This window comes from Mchenga conophoros, linkage group LG1, assembly GCF_057382185.1.
Source record: "Mchenga conophoros isolate Kocher_MC1m ecotype Shallow Benthic linkage group LG1, M_conophoros_male_GT1.1, whole genome shotgun sequence".
Classification (NCBI taxonomy): Eukaryota; Metazoa; Chordata; class Actinopteri; order Cichliformes; family Cichlidae; genus Mchenga; species Mchenga conophoros.
The window spans coordinates 3,319,288-3,336,161 of record NC_140526.1 but is presented as its reverse complement, the minus strand read 5'-3'; positions in this window follow the sequence as shown (position 1 = coordinate 3,336,161).

Here is a 16,874-nt window from a genome sequence, read left to right as displayed (position 1 = left end):
GGCGGAGGGTTTCAGTTGCTTTAAAAACCATTAAGTGAGAAGTTCCAGTAGTCATGTCTATCACAGTATCCTGGATATCATGGAAGAAGAGATGAGGTACAAACTGGACAGGTCCCCAGTATCTCAGAGGGATGACGTAGAGAAACCAGATTCTCACCTTTGAACTTTGGCAGGAAGCTGGAGTACCAGGGGAGAACCAGTACAGGCAGAGGGAGACCATGCAACCTCCACACAAACGGCCCCCAATGACCAGGAGATTTGAACTGATGACCTTCTGTTCGGTGAGCTGTTAAGCATTACATCATCGTGCCTCTTGAACTCTGTTCAAATGTATTTAGGTAATTTATGCAGCAATATTAGACCAAAAACCCCAGTAATCAAATATAAACTATGAGCAGCACTTGGTGACAGTGGGAAGGAAGAACTCCAGCAGAGCCAGGCTCAGGGAGGTGCAGCATCTGCTGCCATCGAATGTGAGTGCGGGAAAGAAACAAGAAGGAAACAGACCACAAACGAACAAGAGAAAACACAAACTAGTTGCATGTGGCATGGAAATGCTTCAGGAGTGAAGAGTTTATAACTTAGGTTTATGCAGGAAATATCAGCAGCATTCAGTCCAACACAGTCCAGAAGGATGCTTATTTTAGCAGGAAGAGACAGTGCAGCGAGCGCCCTACATCTAACCCAGCTGATCTACTGCATGCACCACCTTTCTATCTTAATGTTTCTGTTGACTTGCTTCTAAACCACCACAGAACAAGAGAAAACCAAAGAAAATTACATATCTGTGCACACTGTTCTAAGAAAATGTCACTGAACTGGGAAGATGTTGGCTGAGCAGCATCGCCAACGAGGCAACGCCAAAAACTGCATTTCCTCTGATGGCCTTTCTCTCAGTAGAGCGGTGTGAACGTCTCCTCTTTTAGTGCAGAAACGAACACGTTTACAGCCCAAGGCTCAAATTTAGGGGTGTGGTCACGATGATTGTCACATGTGCCAACACACCTGCTACAGGAGCTCATCGCTGTTTGTTAGGTTTGACCTGCTGAATTTGACTGGCTCCTTTTGAAAGAAATGCAATGCCATCATGTTACAGTAATATGAAATACCACAGGGGACAAGTTTGAGCTCCAGTTTTGCTGAAATTCTATTTTTTCTTAGTCTCTTAATTAGAACCAGCATGTCTGTGTCTGTGTCTGTGCTTTGCATCAATATATCAATTTATTTTAAGGCTGCTTACTGACCAAGCTACTCAATTCAGTTCAATTCAATGTTATTTATATAGCCCTAAATTTTGACAACTGTCACTTCAAATTGCTTTCTACAGTAATAACCAAGCAGGAATGACCAAGCACTTGGAGACAGTAGGAAGGAAAAACTCCCTCTCAGCAGGAAGAAACCTCGGACAGAACCAGGCTCAGAGAGAGGCAATCATCTGCCAAAACATTGGTTGGGGGTGAGGAGAGGAAGGGAAGGTTTGAAGCCTTATCCTTAACGTAGAGAGTGCAGTCGTGTCCAAATTCATGGGCTGCATCCTCCCGAGGACCCGGCCTTCGCGGTCTACGTGGGCCGGGTCCTCAGAAGGTCGGGTAATCAGTTTTCTGTTTGACGTTTATTCAGCTGTTTTATTTTTATCTAATCTAATCTAATAACTTTAATCTCAGCCAAACCGATTTACTCACGAACAAATAAAACACTAAAAAAAGCCCAACAATAACATGTTTAGGTTGTCTAAGTGACTTATATATTACGCTTAACCCGAGTAGCAAAAGTCCGCGGTGATCTGAAAATGATGTGCCGGGAGTTGTGCCGTTCTCGGCGGCTCTAGCGACCCTCAAGCTCTCGGCTAGCTGTCGAGCTGGTGGGTAACAGACGTCTCCGAAAACGTCGAAGCACTTTTGCAAATATGTGATATCTTGATAAACCGAGCAGATATTTGAAGTTTACACAGCTACATACATAAACTCTTAACATGAAAATATGTTAAAAGTTTATTTTGTGACCCAGAAAGATTAATAAGAGTAGTCTAGGGAGTTTGGAAAGAAGCTTCTTCAGTTCTTCTTCTTCTCGGATGAGAGTTGAAACGTCTTCAAGCAACTTAAAGACGCTTTTCTTTCCAAACTCCCTAGACTACGATGACCTGGATGACTGAGAACCTTCACAGACATTAATAAGAGTCATTTTAAAACTTAGTAGTGGCCGCCATTGCCAGAAACTGGAGTTTGGCTGGGTTATGGTGGGCCACGAAGGACACACCCGACCCATCCTTCAAGAGGAGGATGCATTTGTCGGCTGCATTCGGAGGAGTCTACGAATTGGGACGGCCTTCGGCGCGTCGCTGTGACGTAATCGGTCTACAAATGTGTCCTCAGGAGGATGCAGCCCATGATCACCCCATCTTTGAAGATGAATGTAACTGTATGTGTTAAGTTATTTTGGTTATGTTGCCTGTTTTATCTTTAACAAAAATAGTTTTTAGTTTGATTTTCTGATGACTCTAACAGATAGACTGAGCTGCAAACATGTCAGTCAAGCAGTAAAGTTGTTCTACAGACTTTGCTGCTGCTGGATTTTCTTTCTCATTTTTCCCACTTTCTCTGCATCGTGGCTTGAAAGGAGGTGAAGCTCTGTCATAAGTCTGTCATATGCGAATTCAATAAATAAATAAACTTAAAGGAACGTCGGGTTTACACTGAAGCTGAGATTTTATACTTTGCACGTTGCTCTTATTTTGAAAGTCTTTTTGCTTAGCCAGGCAAACACATCCTGGACAATTAGGAGAAACTGAAATCGATCTGAAGCGTTGATAAAGAGAGTTTCAGCAACGAAATAACTCAGGAACATCAAACTGCACTCCCCTCTCTGTGAAGCCCTTTGTTGTTCTGTACCATGAAGTATCAGTTTTCAACCACATGCTTGTTCCAACACTTTTCCTGAGTATGTTCTGCCTCTTTTCGTGCTCCGTTGCTTTTCCTGTGGGTACAAAGCTGCTCACTGACACGACAAACCTGAAGACGTGATGGCTTCGGTCGTGTTGACTGCTGACTTTCACTGATGCCGAAAAGAATCGAAGCCAACATGAAAGCTGAGCAGTCGCCCTCATCCTGCATCGCTCATACAAAACCTGGAGCTGCGCGTCTCTCTGGCTGTTTCGGCATGAAGTGTTATCAGGCTGTAATATCACATTGTGAAAATTTCAGGCTTATTTTGGGCTGATGTGTTGAACTTGGCCCGTACCTGCATGTTTCTGATTGTTAAATCTTTGCGGGAAAAGAATCTGGCCTGCAGCCACAGGAGGAGGAGGGGGGGGGGGGGGGGGGTCCTGCAGGGGAGAGCGGGGTGAGGAGAACAGGGGGGAGGCATCATCCACCCACTCAGTCCTGCTCAGGAGAAGCTCTTTTCACACATGGATAGAACTCCAGTTTGCAAATGTTAAATGGCAAACGGAGGTATTTGTGATGTGCTTTTGCAGCCAAAGCTTTAAAATCACTTTAAGGTGACAGAACTGTTCCCCTGTAAAGGTAAAATGCAGCTGATCAAAAACAGATTTACACCTTGACATAAAATAGAAAAGTATCTCTCAGGAAGTCTTCTTTTTCGTTAGAGTGCATGGAAGGATTAAGAGCTAATACATGCATATCAGAGGCCTCCGTTAACCCAAGATTACAAGGGTGCAGGTCAAGTTAATCGATTACTTATATCACTGGGAAGATGGCCACACCATCTCTGCTGATTGTATCTGACACAATGAATCAGGAGATTTATTCTGAGCTCCTCAGCTCATTTTATCTCTACGGACTAATCCCAGCCATCGTAAGAAGGAAGCTCACGTTTCCCTGCATAGCTTTCATGTATTCTTTCACCAGTATCAAAAGTCTAATTGGATCATTTACATGCTAAAAAGTCTTTGGATTAACTGAATTTGACTTTGGCAAACAGAAATGCAGCCACGACGCTACCAAAATAATCTGCAAAACTGCAACAAGGACAAGTTTATAAATAAAATGTAAATCTTGTGTTTTTTATAAATATTTAATTGTCAGAGTTTCTCTTTCATTTTATATGATTAAGAAAGTTTCATGTTATTGGCTTTTGTGATGTATTCAGTGTTTAAAGTCAGGTTGAAATAAACCCAAACTGCTTCTGCACAGAGGAATTGTTGATGCTATTTGAAAGTAAGAAGAGTCTCATCTGACTCTCCCCTGCAGTACTGGGTGTTTTCACAATAAAAGTCCTCATGCTGGTGTTTGTAGCAGCTGTTGGCAGGGAGCACTCACGTTAAAATAATCCTGGTGTGGAGAAACTCGGACATCACCTTTCATCACCTTCAGTCTCTAATATCTGTGTGTGTCTGCGTGTGTGTTTGGTCAGCGGGTGAACGGTCAGGGACAAAATCTGACTCTGGATCAACTTTAAACTGCGGCAAACAGATCAAAGATTCACGCGAACAAACAACCTTTGACCCTCGGCTTCTAACTGATCAAAGGTCTAAATATACAATATAAATACAGCTCATCTTCATGCAGATGATACAATTATCTATTGTTCATCTCCTTCTGTAGCACAAACCCTGCAATTTCTGCCTTTGATGTTGTTCAGTCCCATTTAACTCAAGTTGGTGTTAAATCCAGAGAAAACCAAGTTCATTTTATTCTCAAATGGCAAAGAGTTGTTCGCTACGTCTCCTAAGATTAAAACTATTCAAGGAACTGAAATTGAAATGGTCACATCTTACAAGTATCTTGGGATCATTATAGGTCAGAATTTGTCACTAAAAACTCACATTCAAAGGCTTGTGTCAAAGTTTAAACTAAAACTTTACTTTTTTAGAAACCAATCCTGTTTCTCCCTCCAAATGAGAAAACACTTGATTCGTGCAACTTTTTTACCTTTATTGGATTATGGTGACCTGCTTTTTATGAATGCACCTGCCCACTACCTAAAGAGTGTGCTTTACATTTTATTACTGGCTATGGAAATCGTGTACATCATTGTTCTTTGTCTGCTGCTGCTAAATGTCCATCTTTGCATATTCGCAGACTCTCCTGTTGGTTGATCTTTATCTATAAATCTCTCCTTGGGCTGGTTCCATCTTATTTATGTGTTTATATGGGGGAAAAAAAACAACCAATACAACCTTCGTTCGCACAATATCATAATTGATTGTCCCAAAAATCAGAACAGAATTGGGGAAAAAGGCCTTTAAATACGCTGCCGCTGCTTCCTGGAATAATCTGCAGAAGGAACTGAAATGGTCAGAATTGGTCCATCTTAAAGGAACGAGAGGAACTCTTTTACTCAGTGTGACTGTTTTTAATGGTGCTCTTAAATGATCTGTTATTGTACTCACATGTTCGCACGGGATATTGTATTGTTTTAAATGTTGAATACTTATGTTGTACATGTATTTTGACTTTTGTTGCCATGACGCCAGGTCTCTCTTGAAGATGAGATTTTTAATCTCAATGAGATTTTTACCTGGATAAATAAAGGACTAAAATAAATAAATAAATAATATGAACATTTAAGTACTGCTGTCATCTGTTGTTAACGTCATCATCAGCTCCACTCTGGAATCGTGAGTGCTGAGTTTAAATCTCGTGGTTATGGTATTACAAATGCCTGTCATGTTTTAAAAGGACAACGTAGCCAAAGTTTCACATAATGAGGTAAATGTTTGCAAAAGTGACCCAAGTGGCCCCAAACCTCAGACTTAAAAAAGAAAAAACAACAAGATAAGTGGTAGGAAATGGATTAAAAAAACTACAGGAACAACACACCAATCACGTTAAGACAGTACATCCCTGGAGCACTACGTGCTGCCCCCTCAGCAGGCTTCCCTACGTTGGCCAGTCAGAATAAAGGAGGCTTTTGTGGAAGGGTTGTTGTTTCAGACATATGATGAACTGAGGAGGGTCTACTAGAACATAAATAAGGCTCAAAAAAGAGAAATAAAACTAGTGATCAGCTCTTCTCCCGGAGCACTTATACAACATTCACCCACTCATACAAGAGCTTTTTCTATGATTGAGTGCTTTCTATCTAACATTCAGACTCTGACGGATGCATCGGAGAGGTTAGTATCTTGCCCAAGGGTGTTATGCAGGCAGACTAGAGCAGCCAGGGATCACAACACCAACTTTCTGATTAGTGGATGACCTGCTCTGCTTCCTTAGCTACAGCCACCCCTAAACATGACTTAGTGCTTGGTGGAGAAACCCTTGTTGGCAAGCACAGCTGTAGGATGTTTCGTGTAGTTGGTCGCCAGGCTGGCACACATGTCAGGACAGATTTCAGTCAACTCTGGCTGCTGCTTGGCAATTCAAAGCGTCAGCTCCCTCCACAGATTTTCTTTAGGACTGAGGTCTGGAGACTGGCTAGGCCACTCTGAGTGACTTTAATCTGCTTCTTCTTTATCCACTCCTTCGTTGCCTTGGTGGTATGTCTTGGGTCATTGTCATTCTGGAGGCCCGATTCATTTTCTTTCTTCAGAAGGTTCTCATCCAAGATTTTACGGTACATGTCCCCGTCCATTTTCCCTCCATGTGGTTGAGTCGTCCTGTACCTTTAGCAGACAAACAACCCTAAAACATAATGTTTCCACCTCTGTGTTTGACCATGGGGATGGTGTTCTTTGGGTCACACCCAGCATTTGTCTTCATCTAAAGATGATTTCTGAGAGCTCCACCTTGATTTCACCACAGCACTTTCTCCCGAGCCTTCTGTGAATCATGTAGATGTTCACTGGCAAGCTTAAGATGGCCTGTACATTTGACTTCTTGAGCAGGGGACCTTGTGTGGGTGGCAAGATTTCAATCCAATATGGCGTGGAATATTAACAACGGTATTTATTGGTGAGTGTGGTCTCATCTGTTTTAAGATTATTAACACAGATGAGACCACCACCTTTCTCATGATCACTCTCGCCCCACGAGACGAGATCTTGCCTGGTGCTCCACACCGAGGACGACCGATCACAGTCACGGTCATTTTATGTTTCTTCCATTTCTAAATAGTCTGTTGGATCCACAGTTTTGGCTCGGATGTGACGGATGAAATACTTTTTTTCGTTTAACAAAGTGCAAATCAGTTGATAGCTTAATGTAATGTGTCTTTTCTGGATTTCTGGGTCATATTCTGTATCGCTCCATTAGATGCACAGTGTGTAAAATATCACTGTGAATGACACACGGCAGACATTTTTATACTTTTCAGCATAATTTATTCTAAAGCAGGGCCGTAGCGTGCAACCAATTTGGTCACAAACTGCGACCAAATTTTTCAATGGTGCCACTAAAAAAAATCTTAGGTCGTACCGGTGCGACCAACTGTTCTAGTAACAAAAAAAAGTCTCTGCAACTCTGAAATTCTCCGTGTGGTCAACAACAGACACACATTATGCCCCTATCGTGGTCTAAACCAATCAGAGATAGTCAGGGGCGGGACCTCTTTGATTGGTCGCGGTCCAGATATTCATGTAGTCCGTGTGTAAGTTTGAAAGTGCAGGCGGATGGGGAGAGGTGAGTAGCTTGAATAAAGCGATATCGATTCATTAAATCCTGAATCGACTTTTAAATATAAATGTATTTTACCAGAAACGCCAGAAACTCCGGTTAAATCTCACAAAACTATTTCAACAACCATCAAACAGTAAGTGAGAGCAGGTAACGGACTCCACACAAAGACGTAAACACAGAGCGGACCCGACACATCAGAATCAGCTTTCTCTTTCTCGCCTTTCTCACCCGACGGCCCGTACATGGACACGGCGCCGAGGCTGAAAGCCGATAGCTCGCTGATCCTGATGCATCGGGTCTGCGCTGTGTTTACGTCTTTTTGGCGCTCGATTCTGAGCTGCAGGCTTTTTCTCTCTCCGACTCACTCACTGAACCAACAGCAAAAGCAGCAGAAAACTACGCTTCACATTTGATAAACCATCATGAATTCCTTCTGACTTTTGCTGTTTTGCTTCCACCACAATAAAATCACACTTCATGCTTAGCTCTCTCTCTCTGTACTTCAAGAACAGTTTCTCGTCTCAAATCTCTGTTTTCTGCATTATTCATTCGCTTATTACCCACCAGTCTACCGTTGTTTAATGACCTCGGACAAGAAAGCCTAATTTCTGCTGTTCAATACTGAAGAAATGTAAACTTTTTAAAATTATGCAAAATTGCAGAATATTTTTAAGGTTATCTGCTATAAAAAGCCAGGCCAGGAAAATCTCCTTCATGTTTTTCTGTGTTTTATTCACAGTTACTTTGACACAAAGGCATCTGCTGTGAAGTCTCACAGTATCAGTACTGATAAATGATCAGAATTATAATATTTCTGACTGTCTGAGGCAAAATTGAATCGAATCAGAGACTATGTGCACGTTAGCATATGCTACTTCCGGTGCGGAAACTCCTGTGGGGAGCTTTGTTTCCGGTGTCCTATTCGCGCCTGGTTTACGGTCCAAAACAAGTTAAGCAAATTAATGAATCAAGTGGCGATTTACATTTCTATAGATGTCTCGGGCATTTACCCAATATATCTGTAAATGGTGTTCATCGACTTGTCGATATTTTTCCCTGCGCCTCAGAGCAAAAGAGAAAAGGGATTCAAATGTTGTATTTCTCAGCTGTCCCTCATTTATCGCGGGTGTTATGTTCTAAAAATAACCAGTGAGAGGTGAAATCAAGTAGCCAATTTTATTTTTTGACGGTGCAAAACGTTTGGTGGACATCGTGGACATACAGCACTGCACTTCAGAGTCACACTGCTAGCATCGATGCAGCGATTCTGTACTGTACAGGAGAGACGTCACGGAGGAGATCGTCAGCAGTGATCAGGACGCAGGACACAATGTGACGTAAAAATAAGCATGCAAACTTGACCTAAAAAATCTGCAAAACAGCGAGGTGAAAGGTGAACCGCGTTATAGCGAGGGACCACTGTAATTTTGAAGGTAAGTCACAACATACCCTTCGTAAATACTAATGTATAGAAACCGTTACCAGCAATCATTCATTTTTTGTGTGGCTTTTTTCACGGTTTGTTAACATGCTGTGCAGGTGTGTACTGGACTAGCTGATCTCGACATAACGGGGAAACATCTGGTTTGACTGTTCTTCACCTGTAGTTTGAATGCTGAACATTTGCCTGTTTAGATCATGAGACCAGTCACTATACAGAGATGTGCTTCTGAATGTGGACGATGTGTCTTCTGCTGCAGTGATGCAGTTCTGCTTGTGTTGAGTGATGTAAACAACTGATCGATCTAAACTCTTTAAACGTCAAAATTGATCATTAGATTTTTTATGATGCAACAGCGGTGAGCGTTCCCACCTTCTGCTCTTTGTAACTTAACGCCATCTTTCCGTTTTCGAGTTTTGGACATGATTTTGGAGTATATCTTCGCAGTAACGATTGACCGCAAAGTAAAGCTACCGGAAATGTACAACCCCACATCCGGTCTCAAACCAGGAAGTTAGCATTTTCTCGTGCACAGGGTCTATTGGAATCGAATGGATTATAGAGATCAGTGATGATACCCAGTGGAAGTGTATGTAGTTACGGGTAATGAGAAAAGATGAAAAGAACAATTCATAACTTTTTTGTTAAGTTACGATGTGACAATGTAACCACACTTTCCCTCTGATAAACAGTGTGGTTACATTGTCATTGTTTTAGGACACTTTGGGACACATTAACTGACCTATTCGTAGCTGTTGTTGTTTAGCTGGCTTGTCAGTTGTCTGGAGACTGAAGGTCCGATGACAGATGTCTATCTCTTTCCTCCACGTTTTCACTTCATTGTTGAAGGGGACTCCTTCTCAGATGGTAAAACATTGATCTGATGCTTCATAACTCGCGTCTGAAGGTGCAGACATGAATTCAGATTTGCGTCAATGGTACACAAACACCCACGAGTTCTCTTCTCTTCTGCCTTTGGGGGGCTACGTACTGCATGAGGCTGGTCTCTACTCACGTACAGATATGGTGATGTCTATCTCACCACTATTTTTGAATTGGGGCAACATGATGGCTTCCGCAAACCAGCGCCTGCCACTATCTGCGTTTAACGAATTAATGCACTTTGGATGAAAAGTTTACGAGTGCAAGAATACTACACCTCACGATGACGTGTCTGTTACAGACAGCTAAATCCTTTATTTATCCTTTGTTTGATTTAGTCAGTCAGAATGAAAATTCTAAACAATTTATGTAAATATTTGGTTTACTGGGAAAAAGTTCAGTTGTCTTTTTGGCCTAATATATCCTGTTCGGTCATGAACAGTTGCCACAAAATAAAATAAAGGATCGTGCAGTTGAAATAAAGTGGAACGACCCTTTAAAGGACAGCTTTGGTTTGTGCGAAAACACATTTTTTGGTATTATGACTATGTCCCTTGCGCCAGCCAGACGCACTTCGTGTGACTTCACCCTTGACTCAAAGAGTAATGAGCCAGCCGGAGCCTAAAAGCCAGTTCCAAGAATGCCATCTTTTTTTCCTCATACACTTCTGAATTCTAAGAATGCAATCTATTGCTGTAATCTCGTTCCAGAAACAGCATCCATATACCAAGAATGTCATTGTTTATTCTAAATATTGCTGGTAAATATTTCTGTTTACACAAATACTAGAACATATCTTTCCATCACAGCATGGCCAGGAACTACTTTAAAGGGAAACAAAGGGGTGAAAATATCCACAGTGCAGCCTGTGACTTATAAAGATGCAGAGTTTATGTATATCAGATGTGGACCGTGCATTCGGGGGCAAAGAGCTGTTGATTAACAATAGTGTATTTTTGTTAGCATGGGTTAATGTGAGAAGATGTTATACTTGTATTTCCACCTGACAACCAGCTGCGTTCATCTTATTATTTTATTTTCTCTTTTTATATTAAAATGTGAGAGCAGAGTGTAAACGCTGGCGGATCCTGAGAGTGCTCGAGCTCCTGCTGCTGCAGATCTTCCACACAGACAGAGAGATACGAGTCTGTTTAAAGCTTCTTCAGTATCACTTTACACTCCCACACTGATGCATTTCTTCTCCCTGCAGGGACGCCCAGTGGCATTTATCTGGCTGGAAGGAAAACCCACTGAAACTGTGCAGGGCTGACCTCCAAAGTTGGAAGCTTGCCTGTGCATAGCAGCACATGTTATAACATGAAGACCAGGGCTGAACACAAAGCATTTGTAAAGGTCTGCTGAAACAATGCCAGCACCAAAAACTAAATACATAAACACTAAACAGGCCCATCGGGGTTCACGGGCTCCATTTAAAGTTCAGCCAGTGTCTCATTTTTAAATTCACTTGTTTTTAGTTCGTTCAAAGCTGCTTTAAAATGAAAGTGGGAATCCTGCTTCAGTAAAAGAAAATATGAAAACTGTAACAAGTAAATACAAACAAAAAGGCCCACATTAAATACTCCCCTCTCCCCAAATTTAAAATACAGAAACAAAACAAACGACTCATGAGCAGCAAGATCCAAGAAAAAGACTAATCACACTAAATACAAGCTAATGCTCAAATGCAACAAGAAAATCTAAGACGACAACAACAACATTATTATTTATCTATCATTTAGGTTCCAAGTCTGTAAAACTTGCATAATGATCATTGTAAACCTACAATTTTCTGCCATGTTGCTTCCTGCATCAGTGAAAGGGAAAATATTTCAATCGTTTTTTATTCATAATTCATCGCACCTTTACAAAACATGTCAGAAAGAAATCCTTCCACTCCTAACTCTGTTTTAATTCAGCGGATGATGTCCTCAGGATTTGGGTTAGCTGTGCTGTTTTTGCAGACTCCTCGTTCCTCCTCGGTATCTCCCACAGAGCAGAGATAATGCTGATCAGAGATCAGCAGAGTCACTCATGAATCATGCTGACTGGGCTGGGCGGGCGCTTCGTGACTCAGGAGCGCAGTGGCCAAACGCACATACATGACCGCTGGACTAAAACATAAGGAGACACAAATTTTCATCCTAATCGTTCTTCGTTAGGAAACATCTGACAGAGAAACCTTCGAAATGTTTTTAGAAAGTAGAAAAACGACAGTTATCGGGAGAAAATCCCTGAGCAGACTGATTGCATTTATTGCTTTTCTTGGAGAACCAGTGTTGGCTTTTTTGTCTGTTACATTTCTATAGCCTGTAGTTCAAATACCTCTAATATCTCTGACTGAAGTAGGCGGCACTCTTTTGGGTCGTTTCGTGTGAAAGAGCGATCACAGCCCGAAGCTAGAAAGCCAGAAGTCAACAACCACCATCTTGATGCCTGTTGTGTTTGACTGCGGTTTTAGGTTTCATTGAGCCATCTGAAACAAAGAAATCCCAGATAAGTTGAACTCTCTTGCAGACAGAAAATGCAATCAGACTGGAGCTTTGCAGCTTTCTGAAATAATCATTTAAAAGCAAACTCTAATCACTTAGCTGGCTTTGATCTGCTTGACTCGGAGTCAATCTGCTGTCGGAGCAGAACTCGACATCAGTCTGACAAACACTACACCAGCCTGTAAATGAGAGGATGAGTGTTTAAGGTCTTTGAGAAGTCGAGTTTCAGTGATGAGAAGTTTTCTCTGGAATCTTGGAGAAGCTCATTCACACAATTCCTGAATTCATGTGCTTGAAACATGGCCCCATGTTATGTTTGAGACAATGTGGGCCATCCATACATTCTTTTCACTGATCCTGGGAGCCTATCCCAGTTGTCACAGGGCGAGAGGCGGGATACACCCTGAAAAGGTCACGAGTCTATCATAGAGTTTACACGGAGAGACAGACAACCATTCAAACCCACAGTCACATCTGTGGACAACTGACCTAACCCCACTAACTGCATGTTTTTGGACTGTGGGAGGAAGCCGTACCCAGAGAGAACCCACAACCACGGGGAGAACATGCAAACCCCACACAGAAACGCCGGCCAGATGGACGAGTTGCTGTCAGGTAAGAGTGGTTATCACGGCATCGCCTTACAATGTGAACCATGTCAAATAAAAGCTACTGCTAAAGAAGATTCAAAACACCAATAAATAAATAAATAAAAACAGTTAAATGTAAATAACATAGCTACGGTGGCCCGAAGGTTCAAAACATCAGCATTTAAAAGGGACAGAAAAATGAAAAAACACAACAGCAAAAGATAATTCTCTTTAAATGAAACAGCAGAGATCATTTCAGCCTGCACATTTTCAAAAACAGGCTATAGCACAAATATGACACAAATACCAAACAGCATAAAACATACAGATAAAAATGGACATTAAACAAATAAAAGTAGAAACATAAGAAAAGCCTCGTGTCGTCTTTTCTGAGCTGTCAGGTCTTGCACCTCAAAACACATAAAGATGTGAATTTGGGGAAAAACTTTCTTAATATGTTTCTAATAAAAATCTGTGACTGCAGAGAAAAGCTGCTGATCACAGAGGGAAAACACTGCTTCTAAAATGACTGAAGATCCCATTTAAAGCAGCGTTCTGGAAGTTGCTGACCTCTGACCTCGTAGTTCTCAGTAACGCTGCTGTTCTGTTTCGGTATTTCTTCCCAGGAAGGTGACGTCCCCGACCGTCCGGCCCTGCAACACTGTCAGGTTGAGATACGATCTGAGCGAGGAGACAAAAGATCTCGACAGCTGATGGCGATGCATTCCTGACGCCTGAAGGAGGTTCACGGATAATAAAAACAAAGTCCTGCTGAGTGAACAGATCCGGCTTCACCTTCAGCACCATTTAAAAAGCAACTGATTACGTCACACATGAGGAACTCTTCTTCATACACGTCATTTTATCCAAGTCAGTGAATCACACAGGGGGACAGGGAGACGCAGGGAGACACACAGAGACACAGGGAGACGCAGGGAGACACACGGAGACACAGGGAGACGCAGGGAGACACACGGAGACACAGGGAGACGCAGGGAGACACACGGAGACACAGGGAGACGCAGGGAGACACAGGGAGACGCACAGAGACACAGGGAGAAACACGGACACACAGGGAGACGCAGGGAGACACACGGAGACACAGGGAGACACAGGGAGACGCACAGAGACACAGGGAGAAACACGGACACACAGGGAGACGCAGGGAGACACACAGAGACACAGGGAGACGCAGGGAGACACACAAAGATGCAGGGAGACACACAGAGACACAGGGAGACGCAGGGAGACACACAAAGATGCAGGGAGACACACAGAGACGCAGGGAGACACACAAAGACACAGGGAGACACAGGGAGACATACGGACACACAGGGAGACGCAGGGAGGCCCTGCCTGGATTCAAACCTGGGCACCTCACCCTGTGAGACAGCGATGCTGCCCGCCATCTCACCGCTTTGCTACTTTTACTGTATTTTTTTTTATCACAATTAAAGTTTGAATCTTCATCTTACGTGGTGCATCATAGATCTATAATTATTATATTAATATTAAAATATATTAGGTTACAACACACATTTATCTCTAAGCCATATGAATGAAATGAGTGCCATTTACAGTCAGAGATGACGTTTGACCAGATTCCTCTGTGACCATAAAGACCAACAGCAGGAAAACAGCTTCTCCAAAACAAAATGAAATCAGTATGCTTAATTCATCTGAACTTAAGCTTCCATCACAGATATCTGCAGACAAATACAGAGAAACTGTAGGCAAGGAAATAGCATTATTACTTTGACCAATCACATTTGAGTCAGCATGCTGGTGAACTGACCAGAAGGAGGAACATCAGGTCTCGATCTGGATATCCACCGGCGGCGCTACAAGCCGTGAAAAATGGTTTGTTTTCTCAGCAAGCCACAGTTCATAGGTGACAGGCTTAGACTGACCTAAAGCTCACGTGAGAGTAACTGAAATTATTATTAATAAACTTCAATCATCTTGAATTTAAAATAAACTTCAAAGAAACCTTGGACTAACCATTAATCTAAATCCAAATGAAGCTCAATCCAGAGCTTCTGTTTATATGATCAGTGGAAAATATACAGGTGTTGGTTTTATATCTAGAAAATAAGCATGAGGTTATGATTATTAAAGTAATAACAAAAATCTGGGGCTTTAAGGTAGCGTTCACCTGTAAAGTGTTCAGCTTAAAGTTGATTTACTGCTGATGTTTACTCCCCACAGTGTACATGCCCAGTGCATAACATTCTTATGCACTGGGCTTGCCTCCACCAGTGTGTGAATGCGAGAGTGAATGAATAGTGGTATTGTAAAGCGCTTTGGGTGCCTTGAAAAGCGCTATATAAATCCAATCCATTATTATTATTATTATTCTTATTATAGACCACCCGGTGTAGGGTTTACGACACAGTGCTGCTAATGAATCATTTTTCATGTTTCTGCAATGGTTAATCCATCAGTATGCACGAGGTCTTTATTAAAAGGGACATTTTTAATGCTGACTGTTTTACTAAAACATAGAAAGCAATAATAAAGCACTTTACTGTTATTCTGATTAAGATGCCAAATTACAGTTATTCACGTGTGCTGGTCGAATGCTACAGTTCATGAATGAGCTCAAATTTGGGCATAAAAACCTGACTTTGGTTTTTTAAGCCTGAAAAGTAACAACATGTGTTTTTAGAAATCTGCAAAAACTCATATAGAACTAAAATATTTGGGACTTTTATATATATATATCTACACCTCCTCGAACAAAAGAACTGCGCTAAAGTTTTCCGATGGGTGGAAGTGACTCTGATAGATTGTGTCGCTCGTGTCAAAGCCACCACAGTGACTTCGTCTTTATTGATTTTCACAGCAAGAGCTGATTTCTTCTTTTATTGCGATATGAAACAAACCGGAATCCGTTTTTTTTACAATCAGCTTTGAGATGTAGATACTATTGCTGAAGAAGCATTTAATTCTCGGCCTCATGGTGACTTTTACTTTTCGGTACTTTTACTTCAGTAAAAACTTGAGTACTTCCTCCTCGGGTGCAGATAAACTGCAGGCTGTCGTTTACATCTGTAAATAAACATCTGGCATGTTTACGCTGATGTGGGTTAACCCTAAACTATTGTCACGTCTATTTTACATGATATAATATTAAAGTACAGCAAAACATGGCAAACTGAAGTACGCTTCTTTTTGTCCAACTATACAACTTCTAATAGAATAAAACAAAGGTGTCATAAAAAGGTTCAAAAGTTTGTGAAAAATGTCATTAAAGAAAGATTCCTAAAAATAAGTTAAAAACTGAAAGAACTTGTTCTTCGGTCCACTCATTCCTGGGACACGTGAGTCCTGTCCAGCATTCAGTCTCCCTGCATCACTGACGACCGTGGGACACAGGAAAACATTTTGACCAGCTGACTATCACATTTTTTTTAACCAAAGAAATTCCCGTGGAACTTCCCACCTATACCTAATATGGAAGCAAATCAATAAAACAATTCAAGTGAACCAAATCTTTCACTGCAGAGTCACTCAGTGATGAAGCACACAGTTCAACCTTAGAGGAGGAGGAGAGATCTGCCTCACGCTATCTGCAGGGAGCGGAGGAGGTGGAGGAGGTGAAGCAATGTGATGAAAATAAAGAGCATACACCAGAGGAGGTAAAACAGTTGTAAGTATGGAAGGATGATAAGGAGAAAGATAAGGGGGAGGAGTGAGAGTTTATTGCGCTCAGCTCATTCAATGATAAAAACTATCAGTGTTATCGATACGGCTCATTGGAGCTGATCAGACTAGCCAGCGGCTTCCTGCTGCGACAGGAAGCCGTCATCACTGCGACTCCGTGATAAGAAGAAGGTGGCTACCACTGACACACACACACACACACACACACACACACACACACACACACACACACACTTGAAACATGGTCAGTGCCGTTTACTTGTTTATGAGCAGGATTACAGCAAAACTA